Genomic DNA, 23225 nt, shown 5'->3' on the forward strand with positions numbered 1-23225 from the left:
AGGAGAACAGAGTCAGATTTGCCCGCGGGTGTTGGCCTGGGTGAGGGACATACATCTACTTCATAATTGGTTCTGCTGTCTTTAATATAATTGCTTCAAAACCAGTGCACTGTTACACTGATAGTTATCATTTATGTTATACTGACAGCTAGAACTCCTATCCTGTGTAGCAATTAATTCTGATGGAGATCTTTTATTCTAATTGTAGCCATGATATTTTCTGAAAAATCCTTTCTTTAGAATTTTTCCTCCTGAGAAGCTGAAAGGCCTCAGGAACAAAATGTAAATATTGACTATCTGCTGCTGTGGAATGCAATAGGTGCATCTGTGATTGGTCTCATGTGGTTGTTTCTAATTAATGGCCAATCACAGCCCAGCTGGCTTGGACTCTGTCCAAGATACAACCCTTTGTTACCATTCCTTCTTTTTCTATTCTTCGCCAGCCTTCTGATGAAATAATTTTTTCTATTCTTTTAGTATAGTTTTAATATAATATAGATCATAAAATAATAAATCATTCTGAAACATGGAGTCAGATCCTCGTCTCTTCCCTCATCCTCGGACCCCTGTGAACACTGTCACAGTCTAATTATATAATCATTAGTAATTTATTTTTATTTAAACATATATTTTTAATATAAGCATACCATAATTTATTTTAATGTAAATATATCTGGTTTGCCATCCTAATCCCTGCAGCACAAAGGTTCAATTACACCTGTAAAATCCTTTAAACTCCCCTGAGAGGGAGCTTATGAAGCAAGGAGGGTCCTTGCTGTACCTCTTGACTCACTGGGGGGGGGGGGGTCTCCCTGAAAACCTCTGTCTGAAGCTCCTACTCTGCCCAGGACACTGGAAAAGTGGGGATGGTGAGGATTTCCTGCTGCTGAGGAAGCACCAGGAATCATGGCCTGTCTCTGATAACCCTTGCACATTTAACATCTACAGCAACAAGTCAGGCAGCACTCTCCCCGCTACATTTTGTTCTGTCATTCTAAGATAAGGAGCAAAGGAGAAAAAAAAAATATTAGAAGAGTGAGGAAGCCACACTGGTAATGGCCCTTGCACAAAAGCCAGGGGAGTTTCTCTCTTATCAGTCAGCATCAGCCTGCTGTGCTGCCACAGGACACAGAGATGTCAGCCCATTTAGATTTCCTTTGATCTGGCAAAGGCACCAGATCTGCTGCTCGAGGTGTCTGTCACAGCAAATCCTCAGCTGCACCTGCAGCACCTCACAGGGAGATGGGAGCAGCCTCAGGCTCCTTCTGCCACCAGCTCAGGGAGCTCTGGGAGTGTTCCTTTGGGAATAAACCCAGGAGCAGCACTGCTTTGAATCTCCTTAGAATCTGATGAGGGTCTGTTCATGCTCTTTCCACTCTCCATCGCACTGAACAGGTTTGCTGGCTGTAAGAGCACAGGTGAGGGGCAGAGGAGCATCCCTGGGCACAGTCCTTGCCCTCAGACCCACACTGCTCATTCATTCCCTGGGCTTGCCAAGTGCTGCTGCTCCAAAACCCACATGGAAGGGTGTGTGGGTGTGGGAGTTCTTCAGGATTTCTCCTTTCTTGTTTACCTGTTCATTTCAGCTTGGGAAGGAGGCAGATTCTTCTCATTTGTGCTGTGAATAGAAAGCAAACCAAGGTTTCCTAGGTCTCCATTCCACAGGGAATGGTGTCAATGCCAGCCTCCCAGCCAAAACCACTCAAATACACCCCCAAATGCTAATTCCACACCTCCCACATGGCACTAACATCACAAGAGCTCACTGGCCCTAAGGCAGGAGAGAGGAGTTGTTGCCAGACTTTGAACTTTCAGCCACGGCCTCAAGACCTCTCATTTGTCCAGGAGAAGCTTCCCATACTCCCCAGGAAAACTCACCTGGAATGCTTTTGTTGGTCCTGTCAGCATCACCCTGACACTCACACGTTGCCCAGAAGCTGAAATAGCACAAGCAGCAGAATGAGACATCAGGGCATGAACAGGGAGCTGTTATGTGTTAAATCAAAGCATTCAATCATGGGGCCAGAAACATTTACATCAGAGGGACTCAGAATAGAAGTGAGGCAGCAAAGATTTTGGCCACTGGAGCACCAGAAAGGGCCACCAACCCTGGTATTTCCAGAGCTGATTTTCACAGCCAGGCCTTGATATCTTTGCTGTAAGCCCACAGTCAAAGCACTTTGCACAGACTCTTTTCCTAAAGCCCATCAAGGGCTTTGCTGGCCCAGCTCCAGGAGAGGAGAGCCACCAGATCTAGCTTTGGAGAACACACGGTTGAGCAAGATCTGTGCAAAGCTCCCCACTTATATCAGTGTCATCTTCCACCTTGATAACAACTAAAAATAAAGCGCTGCAATAATCAACTAGATTGACTAAGACAGATGCTGCTTTTAACATGTGTACTGTAATTAACTTACAAAGGGCTAGAAAGCTCCATCTCAGCCTCTTCCCACAGTGGAGGAAGTTTGCCTTTCTAATAATAGGAGCTGGTAACACATGTTGAATTATAAAGTAATGAAAGTTGGTTTTGGCAGGAACAATCCAGATTTGTCGTGCTTCCATTTAATTTCCAAGTCTGACAGGCGCTCTGCTCCCAGCGGAGCCGCTGCTTTTCCTGGAGCTCTGCTGAATTTCTTTCCATAAGGTAGGGCACAGAACCTTGGCAGAAGGAGGGGGATGTGTCTCAGGGCCCCTCCTGACGATGCTGTGCTGACTTTCTCACACATGCTGGCAGGTTTGCACACACGCTGCGTGCACACCCACACAAAACCTGCCCAGCCACAGGCTGAGCTTCCCCCGGGGTGCCTCACCCTGAGCCACCACAGATGGGATCACACAGCACTGTGTGAGCAGCACACCAAAGATGTTCCCCTGCCCTCTCCCATTTGTGCCGTGAGGAGAAAGCAAACCATGGGTTTCCAGGTCTCATTCCACAGGGAATGGTGTCAGTGCCCTCCCTGTCAGTGCCTGCAGGGCTGTGTGGGGCTGGGTGCTGCCCTGCCTGCTGCCTCAGGGCCACTGTGCTGGGACAGCCCTGGCTGGAAATGGCACCAAGCACCCCTTATATATGCAGGGAACACCCCAACAAAGGCAGGAATGATGCATCTGACTCCATGTTCTCAGAAGGCTCATTTATTACTTTACAATACTATATTATACTAAAGAATACTATACTAAAGAATACAGAAAAGATACTTAATGCTAAAAAGATAATAATGAAAACTGGTGACTCTCTCCAGAGTCCTGACACAGCTTGGCCCTGATTGGCCAAAGAGTGAAAACAACTCCCAGCAGAATGCAATGGAACAATCATCTGTGGGTAAACAATCTCCAAACACATTGCACATGTGAGCACAACACAGGAGAAGCAAATGAGATAAGCATTGTTTTCCTTTTCTCTGAGGCTTCTCAGCTTCCCAGTAGAAAATCCTGAGTGAAGGGATTTTTCCAGAGAATGTGAATGCCACAAGCACCTTCTGGGCTACAACTTCCCTCACAAATCCTCTCCCAGGCCCAGTTTTCAGAGCTGGAATCCAGCAGCTCTTCACAGCCTTCTTGGACCCCGCTGTGCTGGGACCATCTCTGGTATCAGCAGCTCCCTCCTGCATGCCTGAGCTTCTCCCTGTCACTGCTGAGTCAGGAGTGCATAAGTGACACACACTCCAGGTCAGGAAGCTAAGAGTCCAGAAGCCCCCAGTTTGTTGGATCCCCCTCTTTTCTATTCTGGTCTGATACAGGTCAGGACCTGATTGGTCATTCAATCAACACATTTCACATGATTGGCTAATTAAGAAGACACCCTTCGATAAACATGAGAAAAATATGTTTTTATTACGAAATACCACCTGCAGATAGTTCACTATTTGTTTACCATTCTTTCTCTCTGCCTGGTAAAACTTCCCAGCCCAATTAATGGTAAAGCTTATCTGGCTTTCTCTTTCCCTGATCAGACTGTCACATCCACATCTCCCTGCCTCTGCAGCTCCTCAGCTGAGTTCTCCTGTCCCCCCTGCTTGGCCAATTCCCCCCTTTTGGCTGGGATGTGGCAGGAATGCAGCCAGGCCATGCTCCCAGCCACAGGAACCCGTGACGGGGTGCTGGTGTGGGTTCTGAGTCCCAGCACCATCCTGGGTGCTCTCAGACCGTGCTCTCTGCCCTCCTGCTGGCCTAAAAGCCCCTCACAGCCTCACATTTCTGCTGCCAGCACCCTGAGGTGACCCTGTCCCTCTGCAGCTCCCCTCTCAGACCAGCCTGACCAGCAATACTTGACCCTCTCTCTCCTTCCACAGAATTCCCAGAATGTCCAGGTTGGAAGAGACCTTCAAGACCATCGAGTCCAACCCAGCCCCAACACCTCAACTCAGCCCTGGCACCCAGTGCCACATCCAGGCTTTGTTAAACACACCCAGGGATGGGGACTCCAGCACCTCCCTGGGCAGCCATTCCAGTACCACACCTGCTGCCTGCCTACCCCCAGGCTCTGGGATTTGTGGAACAATTTGTGCCACTCTGGTTCCTGATTCCACACATTAAAAAACACCTCCATGATAATATTTGTGCAGTGTTAATGTGTGTGTGTGTGCAGACATCTGCTACAAATCCTCATCCTTGAAGGGGCGTCTCCAAGACACAAAAGCAAGGGCAGGAATGCACTTGGTCAGATGTGGCCAAATTTTTAATATTTTTCCCCACATTTTTTAAGTAATTAGGACTCCAGTGGAAGTTTTTGGCCATGTCCACATAACATGGCATTGGCCTGGCTTGCACCTCTCTCCTCTGAGCCCTGGGGAGGTGAGCTCAGGATCCACCAGGAATGCAATGCCCTGAGAGATCAAAGGTAGGAATGAGATTCCCTTCCTGCTCCAGCATTGGTTCAACAAGTTCAGCCTTGAATTTGCTTTTTGGAAGACCTGGTGTATCTCTTACCACTCACTTACTATTTATTTAGTACATTTGGCTTCATACAAAGCCATGGCCACCCACAGCACAGCCTGAGGTGTCAGCCTGAGGGGATCAGGGGCAGAACCAGTGCAGTTTTGCTTCCATTAAACAAGGAAAAGGCTGTTTTGTGTGCTCACACAGCAACAGGGAGCTCCTGGCCCTGATGTCCTCGTTGGAGGTGCTGCAGCCTGGCTGCACAGACACATCTAGGGAGATGGGCTTAGTGACAGGAGCCCAGCACACCTGAGCAGATGAAGGGGTTTCAGTGCCCCCAGGAACCTCCCTCACTCCCTCCTTTTCCACAGTCTGTGCTGGGTGACTCCTCAGAGGAGCTGGCCATGGTGGCTGTCTGGCTTTGAACAGCCAGCTGTCCGCTAAGGAAGGCAGGAGCCACCATTGAAAGGGAAAATGCAAACCCCCTCCCTCTGAGTTATTATAATTTTGAAAATAAGGGGCTCTCAGGCAAAGATATGAGAGTAGGAATAACAGTTCTTTAATAGGGAATAAAATAAAATAAAATAAAATAAATAAAATATGCAGTGATACAAACCAACGCTGCCAGAGTGATCACAGGCCCTGGCCCTGTGTGTCAGGGGGTGTCCCAGCCCCATCCCATGGGGGCTCAGCCCTCCTGCAGTGCCAGCTGTGGCTCTGCTGCAGCAGGGATCCTGCACAAGGGGGGAGTTTTCCTCTGCAGCTCCAGGGCTGCTGCAGATGGCCCTGGGCTCCCTCTGGCCATGCAGGGCAGCAGAAAGCTGCTCCTCTGGCAATGCAGGGGGCAAAGGCTGCTGTGCTGTGCCAGCCTCAGATTGGATGCAGGGAGGAATGCTTGGCTCCTCCCCTGGGCGGAGCATCTCCCCATGGGATGCTGGGATTGGATCAGCCCTGCAGGGACACTCAGTGGCCATGGACAGCAGAGATCTCCTGGAGGGAGGGTTGGCTGTGGGAGAGAGAAAGGAAACTGCCCCAGGAACAGCAGAGAACTGCCCCAGCTCTGACAGATGGGGACAGAACACACACATTACTTTGCAATCTGGGACAGTGGCCATGCCACAGCTGCCTTTTCTCACAGGATAAATCCATGGTGGGCAGCCTGTCCAAGTCAGAGAGCCTCTGTTTTGTGATGCAGAGCCCAAACCACAACACCCCCTCTCCTGCTCTGCTCCCTGGGGCTTTACAGCTCTGCTCCCACCAGAGGAGAGCTCGGATCTGCTCTGATGCACTGCTGCTCTCCCAGAGAGGAGAAACCCTCTGTGGTGTGAGGAGGTCAAATAACTGCAGGAGAAGGGAGGGAAAGAAGCAAACAGGGCCCTCCCAGCAGCACCAGGACCAGAGGTACCATTTCAGGTCATATTTGGAACCCAAGCTGCATTTCCAATGTGGTACTGGGACTCAAGCTAAGCACACCCATCATTAAATCAAAATCCTGCTTCTTGGCTTATGGAATAGAATGAAGTCTTGCCAAAAGTCACATTTCATGGCCCTGCAGTCACCTAGAACAGAAAGCACAATGTCCTGGACACTTCTGGCATCCCTTGTGTCAACCCAGCAGCACTTGCCCCAGGCAGCATTTGTTATGTCACAGGCACACAGGTGGTTTTCCATGGATTATATTTCATTTGGATCAGATTTTCTATCCGAACATGCAAAATCTTCTCAGGTAGACAGCTGTAATGCAGGTGAAACTCTCCAAGCTCTTTCCGAGCCAGAAGAGCAGAGATCATTTCAGTTTCATCAGGGCTGTGCCTTTGCACCAAGGGTTAACCCTAACCAAACTCTAGCTCTCACACAGGGAAGTTAGAGCCATAAAATAAAAGGAGAGATAGAAACACGTAGCAGAGGCTCTGGCTGCTGACTTCTGAAGGTTTGCAAATGCCTCCAGGTGGGGAACACTGCTCAGAACATCCCAGTGATCTGCAGGAGAACAGGCTTGGAAATACAACACACACACAGCCAATGCCTGGGAAAATGGCAAATGTAACATTTATCCTTCTGCTTTGTGGCTGGACTCAATCTTAGAGGGCTTTTCCAAACTTTAATGTAGCTTTAACTGTGTCCCTTTAGTGCAAATCACTTATTCTCCCCTCACACCTCTCACTGCTCCTCAGCAGCAGAAGCTGAGCTCACCAGGACAATGCTGCACTGGAGAGTTTTGTGCTTTGTGAGAGATCCCCCTTCCCCTGCAGGGACAGAGAACAGGGAAAACCCTCCCTGCCTGGGCCAGGCTGTTCTGGGAGGAGCAGAGCCCAGGAGAGCTCTGGCTGCCAGTCTGAGGAGAAACCTCATTTCCAGAGAGAGGTGTCTTGGGATCTCTCGCTGCTCAGAGTGACCCTGAGAAAATCTCTTTTCCCAGCCTGGCGCTCAAAGAAGGAGTCAGAGCTCTTCATTTCTCGGTCTCAAGGTTGTTTATTTTACCTTATCTATAAAATATTTTCTTCTGCCCTGCTGAGGTTCATCCAGCAGGACAGTTCCAGGCACTCTGCCTGCCCCCAGGGCAGTGTTATGTCTTTATACTAAAAACTACACATACAATATTTACAATTAATTCCCAATACCTATCACCTATGTTAGACAGTGAGCTTCTACTCTAAACCAATCCAAAACTGCCACCATCACAGCAGAAGATGGAGGCCAAGAAGAAGAAGGAGAAAGGGTGGACACACCCAGTTCCCTCCATCTTGCCTCCTGAACGCCCATACCAGAAACCCCAAAATCTACTTTTCCACCTTGTGATAACTTCACTAATATTCTACTTAAACTGTTGTGGCTTGCTGATCTTCATCTAAGGTTGGTAATTTGCTCCACAAGTCATAATCAAAACCACAGGGGCATCTTGGGCTCTGTGCCAGGGTCTCTGAGCCCCCTCCAGGGGTTCTGGCGGCTCAGGACAGCCAGAGGGATGTCCTGGGTTCCGACAGAGAGAGAGTCCTGTGAGCAGGCAGGGACAGGTCCCAGCTACAGACCTGTGGCATCCCTGGAGGTGTTTGAGAGAAGCCTGGACGTGGCACTCAGTGCCAGGGTCTGGCTGACAGGGAGGTGTTAGCTCAGAGGTTCCACTCCATGATCTCAAAGGTTTTTTCCAACCTAATTCTGAGTGATTCTGACTGTGGCACACTGGGAAAGGAGGTGCAAAAATTACTGAGTAAGGAGCGGGTGATATTGTGGGAAACAGAACCCTTGGAGATGATAAAATACCCTGCTGAGGACAGAACCTGGACAAGGACAGGTCATTCTCCCACATTCTGGAAGCTGGGACCTCCCTCAGTGCTCCAGAGGAAGGCTGACCTAGGGCAAGGCACTGAGAAATGCTCAAACCTGATAAAGGCCTTGGTGCCTCTTGAGACAGTGACAAATATGTGAGACTGTCACTCGAGACAGTGACAAAGATTCCCTGAAGCCCTGAGGGCTTTAATTGTTGAAGGCAGCATCACTGTAAGAATTGGAGCTACTTCCTTTACTAATATCAGTAAAGGATGCCCCAACAAGGTTTTAGGATGTCAGTGTGGGTTCAGCTATTTATCAATAATTCCTACATATATTCAGACTTGTTCTTGCTGAAGAACCATCCATTTGCTAGAACCGTCACCTCACTGCTTGTGTCTCCTACCTTGTTATTTCTGAAGTTTCAGGGTAGCAGGAAAAAAATTAACAAAAAAAACCCCTCCAAACCCTCCAAACCAACCTGCTGTTGCCATGGGATGCCCAGCCCTGAGGGAAGAGCAGAGCACAGCCCCACCAATGCTCTCTGCCTCCTTCTCACCCAGCTACAGCCACAACCCTGACTGCTGGGTTCAGCAGAATTACCCTTTATTGCCAGATGACAGCATGCAGCAGCTCTAAAGGCAACAAAATTCATCTGGCTGCCTTTTCTATGAGTGTCTGTTCTCAAAATGCAGTCAAAGCCACTTTCAGCTAGTTTCACGTATAAAAAGTCCAGCAAACCTGCGAGTTTTACACAAAATGCGAGCCATAAAGCATCAAAGGTTCTGTTGGAGGGTTGGTGAACTTTAGCAATGCCTTTGATGAAAATGGTCTGAGTTTCAAGTGTGTAATGAAACCCCAAATCATTCAAGTTTCACATGGTTGCAAATATTTCTCACAGTTCTGATCAAAGGTGTATTCAGCAGGGAAGAGGCTTTGATTTTGCAGTACAGGGGACGTGCTGAAATTTTCAAAGCCAGGCCCTGGGATTTAGCTGAGCAGTTCTTCTTGGAAGCTACACAGCTAAACTTAGCAATGCTTAGGGGGAAGGAAGGAGAAGATGCCATGTTTGGATTACTCCTGTTCCCCCTAAACCCCTTCCCAGGGGGAAGCCTTAATTCCCTCAGGGAGCCCAGGGGGCTGCAAGCCCCAGCAGCAGCTTTGGCTTCTCCAGCCGCCCTCCCTGCACGTTTATTTCCAGCGCTCTTCCCTGACTTCTCTCTCCTGGCTGCTGACACTGCTGCTCTGTGCACTTCAGAGGGAAAGCTGGAGTGTTTGGAGGAGCCATTGATGCTGCAGGACTGGCTGCTGACCCACATTCCAGCAGACAGGGCTCCCTGGCTGCCCATCCAGGATCCTTCTACTGTCACCATCACATTTTCTGAAAATTCCCTCTGCCAGGATTTCTTCTCCTGGGAAGCTGAGAAGCCTCAGAGAAAAATGAAAACAATCATTATCTGATCTGCTTCTCCTGTGGTTTGCTGCTTTGGAATGTGGTTTGGACATTGTTTACCAACTGGTCACTGTTTGATTGGTTTCATGTGAATTGTTTTAACTTAATGACCAGTCACAGTCCAGCTGTGTCGGGACTCTGGTGAGTCATAGGTTTTTCTTTAGTATCTTGTTAAGCCTTCTGTCTGTATCCTTTCTCTACCCTATAATGTTATAATGTAATATATATAATTATAATATAATTATATACAACATATATAATATAATGTAATGTAATGTAATGTAATGTAATATAATATAATATAATATATCAGCCTTCTAAGAACATGAAGTCAGATTCATCATTTCCTTCCTGCCATGGAGGACCCCAAAAATACCCCACTCCCCCACCTTGGGTGTGCCTGGCCAGCAGGAAACAGGAGAGCAGCCTCATGCTTACCCTGCTCAGCCAGGAGACCCGAATCCCCCCCGAGGCAGAGGCAAATGCAAATGTCTGGGTTTAACAGCACTGCCGTGCTGGGAAGTTCTCATTTGTGACAACAATTTCCATGGTAACAGACTGAGCTGGCTGCCAGGGCCGGGGTCCCCTTGGAGGAGCAGGGGAAGGAGGGAGCAGAAAGCACAGAGGGATGTGAGGAGCAGCTCTCAGCGTTTGTGTCAGCAGGGCCAGGCTCCTGCAGGGCACAGCTCCCGAGGAAGGGGAATTCTGCTGGAATCCAGAGCACAGGATGCTGTGATGGGCCTGGCTGGGGATAAGGACACACAGACTCTGCCCAAACCGCATCTCCCCAGCTCGGGATGCCCTGCACAGCCCGGGGCTGCTCTCCCTGCTGGGACAGGGCACACCTTACAGGGGCAGAGGAGCACTTTTACCCTGTGGGCAGGGATGGATGGGGTGGCAGCCATTCCCACAGCCCTGCAGGTGGTGGCTCTGGCCCCACGTCACCTCCCTGGCCTGTTTGTGTCCCCTGAAGGCAGCAGCACTGACCAGCAGCACTGACCAGGGGCACTGACTAGCCCTGACCAACTCTGACCAGCAGCCCTGACCAGCAGCCCTGACCCCTGACCAGCAGCCTGAGCCAGGCTCAGCCCCACACCAAGCCACCTTCAGACAGTGCCTTTCAAGCCTCAGTCACCTGCAGAGAAGCAGGGCTTTGTGTGACAGCCACAGCTCAGTTACACCACAGGCACACTGCAGAGGCTGTTTTTCCTAAGAACAGCCCATTTTCCAGGCAGCCTGGCATGATTCTGCAGCTCATTCCCACACCCAGTCTCCAATCAGTACAAACAATATGCACAAGCATCACAGAGCCATCAGCTGCTGCCCCAGGGGCAGGAACAGAGCCTGATCAGACAGGGCTGGGGCAGCCAAGGACTTTTTTTTTTTAGGCAACAGCAAGTTTATCTGGCTATTGTGTTCTGCTTCTTGAAAATTCTGTTATTTTCCCTGAGACATTACAGTAAGTGGCCTGGTAGCCCCTTGGGATTCCATCCAATAAATCACATCACAGCCATTTAACCCCAGAGGTGGCACCTGGGGCTGGCACCTCTCACTTTTGGGTGTCCAGAGGCCTTGATGCAGAGAGCCAAGGCACATTTTTCCTCCCTGCCTACCCAGCTCCTTATTTAGTTGTTTTTATTGTCCAAATAAGAGGCTACTGCAATAACAGCTTCAAAGAGTGGAAGCCCCAAGGGCAGAGAACATCCAGCACCACAGAAATCTTGAGTAGCTTTAGCATTAATTGATTAAACACTTCACCCAGCAACACCAAACACCCCCATCCCTGAAATTCAAGCCTCATAAAGGCTTTGGTGCTTCATGAGAGTGACAAATAGGTTGAGGAGCTTTTTTTGCACAGATTCCCTGAAGCCCTGGGGCCTTTAATTGTTGAAGGCAACACCGCTGTGAGAATTGGAGCTATTTCCTTTATTAATATCAGTAAAGGATGCCCCAACAAGGTTTTAGGGTGTGTGTGGGTTCAGATATTTATCAAGAATTCCTACATACATTCAGTTTTGCTCTTGCCACAGAACCATCCATTTGCTAGAACCAGCACCCCACTGCTTGTGTCTCCTACCCTGTTACTCCTAAAGTTTCAGGGTGGCAGGAAAAAATTAACGAAAAACTTAAAAAAAATAAACAAAAAAACCCTTCAAGCCAACCCCCAAAGCCCCCTAAGTGCAAGGAAAGCTTTCTTACAAAACTTACACACATAGAGGCACCCATTTATCCAGGTTAAACCACACTGTTCCCAATCTCCAGGCAATATCCCAAGCAAAAACCATCTCTCCCCTCACCCCAGCACACTCACAAGAATTTTGGGAGCCAACCCTTTATTCCTCAGGAGGGTAAACACTCAGCTTCCTGCCTGATTTGCTGAATTGGGTATTTTCTCCCCCTTCATGCAAACGAGCAGTTAATTATTTACCAGCCTGTCTGTAATGCTCTAGTTTACATGCTGGAATTTACATGATTTATTAAACAAAATAGCATCTAAAAAGGAACCCTGTCATAGAGATGTCATCCTTAAAGGAGACCGAGCAGTTTGTCCTGGAGAGGGAGGTAAATTGAGGAATTGCAGCCCCTGCAGCCATTTCCAGCCTGAAGGAGCTCCCTCCTCCTGCCATCCCTGAAGCCTCAGCAGCTGCCCAGCCCTGGGGAGGATGCTGGTGAGGCAGAGGGAACTGCATCCTGAGGAAGATTACAGATCACTCATGAATTCCTAAAGAATTGTCCAAAAAATCGGGAAGGTCAGCTTGAACTTTGTGGTTTTAGTGGCCCTGGGAGAACTAAAGTGAGAAATTAAAGGGTTGTTTAACCCTTGCAAGGGGATTGCTTCTCTTTTAAGCCAAGTCTGTTCATTCTTCTGCTGTGAAAATCTGATTTGGTCTGAGAAAACCTTCCATAGTGGTTGTGGTGGATCATTTGGCCGAAAAGCTTTGCAAATGTAGGAAAAAAAGTCATTTTCCCTATTTAAAATCTTTTTTTTAATGCTGTAAAACAATATTCCATTTAGGAGAAAACTGCTGCTGCCTATTCCTGAGCATTATTCATTCCAGAAACAGGCTGTGATGCTGTAGAGCCTGACTAATTCCTGACTGGGAATTACTGTGTGCCTCTCAGAGCTGGACCTTCTGAACACTCAGCCAGAGCCTCCAGCAATTAGCTGAGCTCCTCTCCCCTACGTGCAAATGAACCCTGATGCATTTAAGGATGAGTCAAAATGATTGAAACTGAACTTCAAATAATAAACATATCCATCATTGTCCCTTCACTGATCACACCTGTATCAATCACAATCTCTGCAGGCACCACGGTTCCTCCACTGCTTCAAGTACCAGTGTCCTTGCACTTGGCACGGGCATCCTGTAATCCCTAACTCATCTTTTGTCAGCCAAAATGCCTCCTAATTTCCTATTTTTGACAAGCAGGGATGATCCATCACTGCTAAAACAATAGGTTCATTTGTTATTGCAGGAAATGATGCAACTGAATAGAAGCTACACTGCAAAAATCTGTAAATAAAAGGGATTTGGCTGTAAAGTGAAAGTTAGAGGTATTCAAATAGAAACAAAGTGAACTTTTGGGCAGTGGCAGTGCTTAAATCACTGAGCCAGGTTACTGAGAGATGGATGTGGAGCCTTTTGAACTGAGGTGCAGTGCCCTTTTCAAACACTCAGCTCTGCTGCCAGTCCCTGGCTTTGATGTAGAAATCCTGGGGTGAACTTTGGGTTATCAGGAAGATCAGGCTCGATAATCAGAATGGGCCATTCTGGCCTGAAAATCCCTGACAAGCTAGAGCAGAGAGTGTGAGGATGAATTTTTCAGCACTGACACTGATGTGTCTCTACTTTTGCAGAGCTGAGCTGTGGAAAGGCTCAACAGCAGCAGAGTCAGCACAGCAGAGTCTGGGGAAAACACTCAGCAAGATACTGGGTAGATTGGTTTGAACAGCCAGCTGTCTGCTAAGGAAGGCAGGAGCCTCCATTGAAATGGAAAATGCAAACCCCCTCCCTCTGAATTATTATAGTTTTGAAATTAAGGGGCTCTCAGACAAAGATATGGGAGTAGGAATAACAGTTCTTTAACAGGAAAATTAAAAATACAAATGCAATAGTACAAACAAAGCACTGCCAGAGTCAGACCATGCCGTGCCCCCTGTGTGCCAGGGGGTGTCCCAGCCCCATCCATGGGGGCTCAGCCCTCCTGCAGTGCCAGCTGTGGCTCTGCTGCAGCAGGGATCCTGCACAAGGGGGGAGTTTTCCTCTGCAGCTCCAGGGCTGCTGCAGATGGGCCTGGGCTCCCTCTGGCCATGCAGGGCAGCAGAAAGCTGCTCCTCTGGCAATGCAGGGGGCAAAGGCTGCTGTGCTGGGCCAGGCTCAGATTGGATCCAGGGAGGAATGCTTGGCTCCTCCCCTGGGCGGAGCATCTCCCCATGGGATGCTGGGATTGGATCAGCCCTGCAGGGACACTCAGTGGCCATGGACAGCAGAGATCTCCTGGAGGGTGGGTTGGCTGTGGGAGAGAGAAAGGAAACTGCCCCAGGAACAGCAGAGAACTGCCCCAGCTCTGACAGGTGGGGATGGAATACACACCCCAGCCACATCTTGTAACCCAGCACACAGGGGAATGTTGCCTCCCATGCCGTGGGAATGTGACCAGTGGAGTGGGTGATTCTGACCTATGGGTGACGGCAGAGGTGTGCTCCCACCCTCCTCCTTCCTGATTTTTTTGGTGTCACAAACATCTTTTATGGAAAATCCTTTCCTTACGATTTTTTCTCCTGAGAAGCTGGGAGGCCTCAGGAACAAAATTTAAACAATGGTTATCTGCTGCTGTGGAATGCAACAGGTGCATCTGTGATTGGTCTCATGTGGTTGTTTCTAATTAATGGCCAATCACAGTCAGCTGCTTGGACAGAATCAGAGAGTCTGAGCCACAAACCTTTGTTATTCATTCTTTCCTATTCTATTCTATTCTTAGCTAGCCTTCTGATGAAATCCTTTCTTCTATTCTTTTAGTATAGTTTTAATACAATATATATCATAAAATAATAAATCAGCCTTCTGAAACATGGAGTCAGATCCTCATCTCTTCCCTTATCCTAAGACCCCTGTGAACACTGTCACACTTGGGATCCTGGCCAGGCTGGGATGAGTGTAGCTGCGTGGCTGCAGGCTTTGCTGAGCCTCCAGCCTGGGGGCATGCACACAATGAGCCTGGTTTTGTGTTTTCCTCTCTTCATGCAGCACAGCAGAAAGAGATGTGCAATAATCACAGGTAAGGACATCCATCCAGTGAGATCCAGCACTGCACAGCTCTGAAGATAATCCTAAACCTCCTTTCAGCTGAGCCCAGGTAGTTCTGGGCCCAAGGGCTGCTGCAGGTAAGACAGAGTGCAGGATGGGATGTGGGAAAGACAAACTGCCCTAACATGAATCCCCCCTGGATTGTGACCTGGATTGCTGCTGCCTGCCCCATTCCCTGTTTAATGGATGCTCTCTGAACAAAAGGACAAGCAAATCATTATCAGATGAGGCAAAAAGAAAAATATCCCAAGACACATCTACCTCCTGCCTGAGGCTGGGGTTGCAAGTTTTGGTTACCAGGATAACAGCAGCAGGATGAATTTCCACCTGGACTCTGTGTGCCTCAGCTGTGGCCTAAATGTGTCATCTTCACAACCAAATGGGAGTCTGGCACCTGAAAATGGGGAAATTTAAATTGGATATTGGGAAGTAATTTTTTACTTTTTTGTGAGGGCAGTGGGGCCCTGGCACAGGGTGCCCAGAGCAGCTGGGGCTGCCCCTGGATCCCTGGCATTGCCCAAGGCCAGGCTGGACAGGGCTGGGAGCAGCCTGGGACAGTGGAAAGTGTCCCTGCCATGGCAGGGGTGGCACTGGATGGGCTGTAAGGTCCCTTTCAACCCAAACCATTCCATGATTCTGTGGATGGTGGCTGAGCACCCTGGAAATGATCTGCAGCCAGCAAACACTCTGGAGACTCACTGGGAGCTCCTCCACCAGCCCCAGTGGGCACTGGATTGGATTTGTGGGGTTTTAACTCAGGTGGATCCTGCAATATCCTTTGGGATGCCCTGTGGGCTGTGAGCAGTGCTCAGGAGGAGCTCTGGGGGCTCCAGGCCTTGCTGACCCAGAGATGAGAAAGCTGAGGAGCTCCGGGTCAGTCCTCATGCTCTGAGCAGCACTGCCCATGGTTTGCTCATTTTGTGAACGTGTTTATCCAACTCCCTGTGGGAACCTCTCAGACAGGTTTTATATGGGCTTTGCCTGTCAGACCCTGCCTGCAGCATCCTGGAAGGGAAATTTCCAGCAAGGATGAAAGTGCCACCTGGAACAAAGAGCCTGGAGAGGCCAGCAGCCCTCAGGACACAGGGCCAGGCCTGTGGCTTTGTGCACAGCCTGTTTAGAGCATGTGTTCCCCTGGGACTGAGTAAACCAGGCTGTCCTCTGCTGTGTGCATCCCACTTGAGCAGCTCTGACTTCAGAGACAGCACTGAGCTGCCAGAGGGAGAGAGAAAAGGGAGAAGTTGCTTTGGACTCCAGCTTCTAACTCTGTCTTTGGAACTGAATTCTTCTACATCTGCAAACTTGGCTCAATTTACACAGGGCATTCTGATTCTCCCTCTCATCTGCTTCAAACATGGGATTAGGCAAAGCATTCAAAATCGAGGACAACCACCAAAAGCCCCCTTGGCCACTGAATAAACAAAGCCAGGCCTCCAGAGGGTGAAATCAATTCCTGTTAGTATTCAGTGCCATGCAACAGGAGCAATTCCACTTAGCTCTGCCTTAAATGCCACTGTGTGTCACCCTGTGCAGAAAGTGATAGTTCCATTTTCAGCACATTGATCTCCCATGAAATCAATGGCTTGGAGCAGGTTCACCTGTCCAGGCTGGGAGCAGACTCAGCTCCCCAGTCCCTGCAGGGTGGGGGCTGGAAATGTCACTGCAGCAGCAGGAGCTCCTGTTGTGCTGCTCACACCAGAGGTATCTTGTGGGATCCTCTGAATCCTTCACCTCAGAGAAATCCCTAGGAAGATAATGTATGGTCTGGTTTGAAAGCAAAACAAGTGAGAGACTCCAAGGCAGAAATATAATTTATTAGGAAAAGGAAAAAAACCAAAATACATGCAATAATACCAAAGAAAAACCACTGACAGAGTCAGAATACAACCTGACACCCTGTTGGTCAGGGTGGCGGCAGCAGTCCAGATGAAATGGTCTTGTTGAAGTGGTGATCCTGTAGAAATGATCTGGTAGCTCTTGTTCTCTGGAAACCAGTGGGTAAGGACAGCTGTTCCTCTGGGAATCCAGTATAAAGACTGATTGCTCTGTCCCAAACCCCAGATTATATCCAGGTAGGTGTCCTTGTGGCCTGCACTGGGAGAAGGATGGTTTCTTTTCCCAGTGGCTGGACTGGGCAGTGTCCCTGGGGTTTTCCTGCCTTCCTGTGCAGCTCTGAGCATGGCCAGGGCTCCTCTGGGCCACTCTGGCTGCATGGCCGCTGCTCATGCTGAGTGTCCCCAGGTGCCTGCATTTGGATGGGGGGAGCTTTCTGTGCCCCCAGGGTCAGGGACTGCACTGGGCCTCACCTGAGAGGTGAGAAACTCCTTTTTCTGCAAAAAGGTGCAGAAGTGCCTGCTCAGGTGAGCCTGCAGGCTCCAGGGACAGGAGTGTTGTTGGTAATGGAGCCCTGGACAAAGAGCCACCTTTGTCCTCAGGGAGGAGAACATTTAGGCTGGGTGGTTCTGAGTGTCCCCTCAGAAGAAAACTGCCTGAACACATTTACACAGGAAGACAGGACAAGGAGGAAAGGTTTAAACTGCAAGAGGACAGATGTGGTATTTTCAGGGTCCCCTGAATGAAGGGAGGAAATGATGAATCTGACTCCATGTTCTTAGAAAGCTAATTTATTATTTATTGGTATTGTATTATATTATATTAAAGAATGCTACATTTAACTATACTAAAAAATAGAGAAATGACAAGGACAGAAGGCTAAAAGATAATGAAAACTCGTGACTCCTTCCCTCAGAGTCTGACACAGCTGGCTGTGATTGGTCATTAAGTCAAAACAATTCACATGTTGGATAAAAAATCTCCAAACCACATTCCAAAGCAGCAAAACATGGGAGAAGCAAATTAGATAATACTGTTTTCCTTTTTCTCTGAGGCTTCTCATCTTCCCAGGAGAAGAAATCCTGGTGAAGGGATTTTTCCAGAAAATATGACAGTGTCAGGGAGATTTAGATGAGCTGCTGGGAAGGAATCCTTTTAGCAGTGAGGGAGCTGAGGCCCTGGCACAGGGTGCCCAGAGCAGCTGTGGCTGCCCCTGGATCCCTGGCAGTGCACAAGGCCAGGCTGGACAGGGCTTGGAGCACCCTGGGATAGTGTAAGGTGTCTCTGCCATGGCAGGGGTGGCACTGGATGGGCTTTAAGGTCCCTCCAACTCAAACCATTCCATGATTTCTGCCACTTCTCTTCTTACTGGAATCTCTCAGGATGTGCAGAGGTGACAGATGGGAAGCATTCCCATATGGGACATTGGTAATTATGGGGCTCTGTTGCTTTGTTTTTCTGAAGTTCTTCTAAGCCTTCTGATGTTTACATATTTGAAATGGAGTTTCTCACACACTTTTCATGTAAATAATGATGGTTTTGCATTCCTTTCTGGAGGAGGAGGGAACTGATGGACTATTTGTTTGACCAGTGTGGCTGGGGAGGTGGCAATTTCATCCTCCAATCCATGGTCACTTTTAGAATTCTATAAATATCGGAGTTCACAAATAAACTGCCCCTTTTTTGCCTTAGACATCTAGAGTGTGAGTGTCGTTCATTTCTGTGGCAGGGCTCAGCTCAGATTCCCACAATGAACAATGGGCACTGTCTCTGAGCCCTGGGGACCATTTTGGGCACAGGGAACCTTTCCCAATGAGGTTTACGGGGTGGGAAACAGAAACAAAGTGCAAAATAATTTGCCCATCTTGCTCCTTAGGCAGAGCAGGAGGGCAGATGATGCTTGAAAAGGAGCTGATAAGGGGATAAGTGAAATATCTGATGAGAAAGCTGCTCTCCTTCCTCTGCTGGACATACTGGAAGGGAAACCCAGCTGGTGGAAAACAGAGTGCAGGAGTTGCATAAAGTTCTCTAGCTGTATTTCAGGTGGCTGAGTTTTACTTAGACTTATTTCACATCCTTCATTCCCATGCCACTGATGCTCTGATGGGTTGTATTTATCAAGCTCCTGTGACAATCTCTTCTGAACTTTGACCATCAATCTATCTCCTTCTACCTGTCTGGAGCTGACTCCATTTTTTAGGAGCAGAGGAAGGTGCTCTGCTCTGCAGGAATTTGTCACTTTGTCACTGCCCTGCACACGTCCCTGCGGAGGCCAGCGTGGCTGTGCTCTGTCACTCTGTCCTCAGTTTCTGGGAGGTTTCTGGTACAAAACCCTGTCCCAGGAGCAGGAGTATTGGATTTGCTGGGATGCCCCAGTGAAGGCAGGAATGATGAATCTGACTCCATGTTCTCAGAAGGCTAATTTATTAATTTATAATACTATATACAGAAAGGATACTTACTGAATGCTAAAAAGATAACAACGAAAACTGGTGACTCTATCCAGAGTCCTGACTCAGCTTGGCCTTGATTGGCCAAAGAGTGAAAACAACTCCCAGCAGAATGCAATTGAACAATCACCTGTGGATAAACAATCTCCAAACACATTCCACATGTGAGCACAACACAGGAGAAGCAAATAAGAGAAGAATTGTTTTCTTTTTCTCTGAGGCTTCTCAGCTTCCCAGGACAAAAATCCTGGACAAAGGGATTTTTCAGAGAATGTGAACGCCACACAGGAGAGCTTTGCTCTTCTCACCCCTCTGAGCCCTCCATGTGCTGACATCCCTGCAGAGCAGTAAGGGATGGGCTGGGGAGCACAGGGATTTTTTGACTAAATATTCCAGGAAGTATCTCTGACATTTTTGTTATGTTCTTACATCACTGCCTGCAGCAGGATCCCAGCTCCTCACAAACCCAGTTTCTCTCTGTATTTTGGGCAATGCTCTCAGGGATGCACAGGGTGGGGTTGTTGGGTGTCTGTGCAGGGCCAGGAGTTGGACTGGATGATCCTGGTGGGTCCCTTCCAACTCAGGATATTCTGTGATTCCACAATTTTGAGGAACCTCACAATAATCTGTGAATTTCCTAGTATATAAAGAAATATCATCATAATATAGAAACAGAAAGAACAATAATAGTAATAAAAGAACAAATATAAAATAATTAAATAAATAAAAAAGAAATGAATAATAATGATAATTTTTAATAATAGAGAAATATAAAGATGTTTGCTCAGTGGGCATCAGACCTAAGAACTCTAATTGTTCCAGTCTGATTTTGGGTCCCTGTACTTACAAATATAAAATAATTAAAGAAATAAAAAAGAAATAAAAGAGTAATAATGATAATTTTTAATAATAGAGAAATATAAAGATATTTGCTCAGTGGGTATTAGATCTAAGAACTCTGATTGTTCCAGTCTCTTTTTGGGTCCCTGTACTGGTCTGTCCCATTCAGCCCTTTGCTGTCCCTCTCAGCATCTCTGGGAGGGTGTAGGGAAGTCTAAAGGCAGGTCTGAGCTCTCTTCCTTGGCCTTGGTGCAGTTGACCAGCCTGAGCAGCCCATAGCAGCTCACAAACCATGCCCAGGGTTGAAAGCCCAGAGAAGATTCAGAGTGACAAATGAAAATATTACAAAATAGGAGCTGGAAGTGATTTCCACCCTTTCTGACCTATTGTTAATGCAGTTGTAAGGGAAATGCTAAACTCCACCGCTGTGATCTTGGCTTGTAACAAGTTCCCCAGCACCTCTGCAGGGATTTTTATTTTAGCCTGACAGGTTTTAGAATTTAATTTTCAGTGGTTTAGAATTTGCGACCTCCCCAGCTCACCTGAGCTCATGGAGCCCAGATGCATTGGCTGTGTCTGCTCACCACACAAGAAGACACTTCCCCAAATTTCCCCTGGAAGTTATACATCTGAATATGTGGGGTATGAAGGAAATAAAGTGCTCCTCATGAACATTAATCTGAAGCAGCTCTGCCTATTCCTTTGGAGATTTTTCCACCTGGTTTCCAATCATTTGTGGAAGGTGTGGTTTTCTTTTGAAACAAAGGCTGGCCAAAGCAAAAATATCTTGAGTGCTGGGTTCCTGCTGCATCTCTGTGGCCTCAGGATCACCGTGCTGGATCCTCTTGGATTTTCCTGTCAAGGCAGGCAGGAGCAGATTGATTCCAACATCTCCCTGAAGAGTCCTAGGCTTTGCTGTGAATCTTCAGGAGATGCTCTCTGGGACTGGACACCAGCCCAGGGTCCCTGTTCGGGCGCCAGCTGTGGGTGGCTGTGCAGCTTCCCCGGGCAGATGCTGTTGGGGTGCCTGCAGCACCAAAATCTCCCCCAGCTCACCAGACACCCGAGCCCAGATGGAGTTATTGAAGCCTCACCAGAAAGATGAGAGGGCTCTTTGCAGAGTAAATCCAGCAGAGTTTATCGAGGATAGATCTGAGGGTCCAGGTAAGGTGATGGTAAGAGGAATTCAAGCAGATAAGGTAGAGGCAGGAGCAGACAGGAACACAACTTCTGCTGAAGGGAACCAGTGGCAAAGAGCCAAAAAAAAGGGAAGGACCAGGGTATATAACTGGGGGAAGGCAGGCGGGCTCAGGATGCAAACCATCCAATAGGGAAGGGAGTCAGGGGAGGAGCTGAAGTGGGGTAACATGGGCTGCACCAATCAGGGAGTGAAGTGGGAGTGGTCCTTCAGAGGAACCAATGGGGGAACAGGGGGTACAGTATTTTCTAGAATTGGGGAATGAACAGCAGTTGACTGACAACGGTATATTTGCATTGGAAAGCAAAGAATAATGGGGAGTTGTGTCAGTTTCTCACTCTTAAGTTTTACAATGGTGTTTTCCCAAGGCATTCTGGCTCTGTCTTCACTCTGGCTCCCTCACACATTGCTGGGCTCCATGGCCTCTCAGCTGAGGCAGAACATGGACTGGAGCCCAAAACTCAAAGCAGAGTTTGCGGTTTAGGAGGGGTTTTCCCTGGCCCATATTGTGCCCCCCAGGGTGTGGGCCACCATGGGCAGCTCTGAGCTGGCCATCCTGTCCCCCCTCAGGGTGTTGGGTACAGTTTGATGTGCTGGGGTCACAGGGATGAGGAACCTGAGTAGCTTGGCCAGAACCACCACCAGCAGCATCTTCCCCTGCCGATTTCCCTTTGGGAAGAGCTGCCACCCACAGCAGAGTGGGAGGTGGCCCAGAGGAGCCTCTGCAGAGCCAGCTGAGCCCAGGCACTTTGGGTGAGGAGGAGGAGGAGGAAGAGCAGAGACCCTGTGGCTGCCACTGCCATGGGCCAGGTCTATCAGAGCTGTGATTTCCTTCTTGTTGGGAAGGATGAAAGTTTGACAAGAAAGTCCCACAGATATGTGTGCTTAGCAGAAACATTTTTGAATGTAGAATCTGAAGAAGGAATAGAGATGGAAGCAAGTTTTGATATACAAGAAAAGAATTGCTGAGCCCGTCTTACTGGATAACCAAGGAGGCAAAGGGTGTGTTAGTCAGAAGGGGTTTCTATGGCTTAGAGCAAAGGACAAACCCACCCCGAATAAGAAGATATTTTTACCAAATAGAAAGAGAGCACAGGCTAAAAAGTCAGCAAATGTGGCAAGTAGAAAAAAGGTGTCAGAATTTTCCACTGCAAGAAAACTGAAAAACAACTTCTAGCTTAAACTGTAATGTACTGACTTTTAGTGATTGGAGAACAGTAACATGAATATGGTAATTACAGTAGTTATGATAGGTTATAGATAAAAGTTAAGGTATAAATTGGTTCTACTGTATGAAGATGCTCAGCAAAGAAAAGTCTATAATGCAATGTAACCAAAACCAAAGGGTCTCCAGGCCTGCCTGCAGCTGGAGCTGACAGCTGTGGGCACAGCTCTGTCACCCACCACCCTGGGCTGTTGTAACACCTTGGATACAACAAACTGCATTTTGGAGAGCTGCCTGGAGTCCTGCATCTCTCATTTCAGCTCTTACCTTTGCATCTCCTGCTGAGCCCTGCCTGCTTCATGGATCCTGCTGCTTTGGGATGAAGTGTGACTCTGGTGCTGCCAAAGCTCTCTGGCAGCGAGGAGAAAGAGGAGTGAGAGTCAGCCCTGTGAGTCCAGCCCAAGTCCAGCACAGAAGGCAGGGCATGGCAGGGCTTGTCCTCAGTGTGTGCTGATCTTAGGAAAACTGGGACCAAGAGCCTGCTTTGTGTGAAAGTGAAGAGAACTGGCTGCTTCTTGAAGTGGCAGGATCCTGCCATCCCCATTAGCAGCAAACTGTAAAACAGGCATTTGAAATCTTTAACTATTTGCTGGTCAGGTTGGAATCTTGCTTTTAATGCTCTAAATTAGTTGTCTAGATCTCCAACAGCTACTGGGTGCTGTTTCTGGAGCAGGATGTGCTCTCACCCTCTTCCAGTGCTGGCAAGGCAAGGAGCAGAGCCCAGACCAAAGGGCTGAAAGGGTTAAACCTCCCCCATTTGCCCGGCAGATAAACA

At 48.3% G+C, this 23225-nt stretch overlaps 1 long non-coding RNA gene across 1 annotated transcript; it reads right to left on the reverse strand.

Moving 5' to 3' along the window:
- Window positions 1-523: 523 nt before the first annotated feature.
- On the reverse strand, window positions 524-22854 carry LOC141731100 (uncharacterized). The gene is made up of 3 exons (XR_012583024.1): window positions 22718-22854; window positions 1879-1937; window positions 524-1618 (listed from the first exon to the last, which is right to left on the reverse strand). It is a non-coding gene; the product is annotated as an uncharacterized LOC141731100 (long non-coding RNA).
- Window positions 22855-23225: the final 371 nt, after the last annotated feature.

The sequence above is a fragment of the Zonotrichia albicollis genome, chromosome 17 (genome assembly GCF_047830755.1).
Source record: "Zonotrichia albicollis isolate bZonAlb1 chromosome 17, bZonAlb1.hap1, whole genome shotgun sequence".
NCBI classification, from domain to species: domain Eukaryota; kingdom Metazoa; phylum Chordata; class Aves; order Passeriformes; family Passerellidae; genus Zonotrichia; species Zonotrichia albicollis.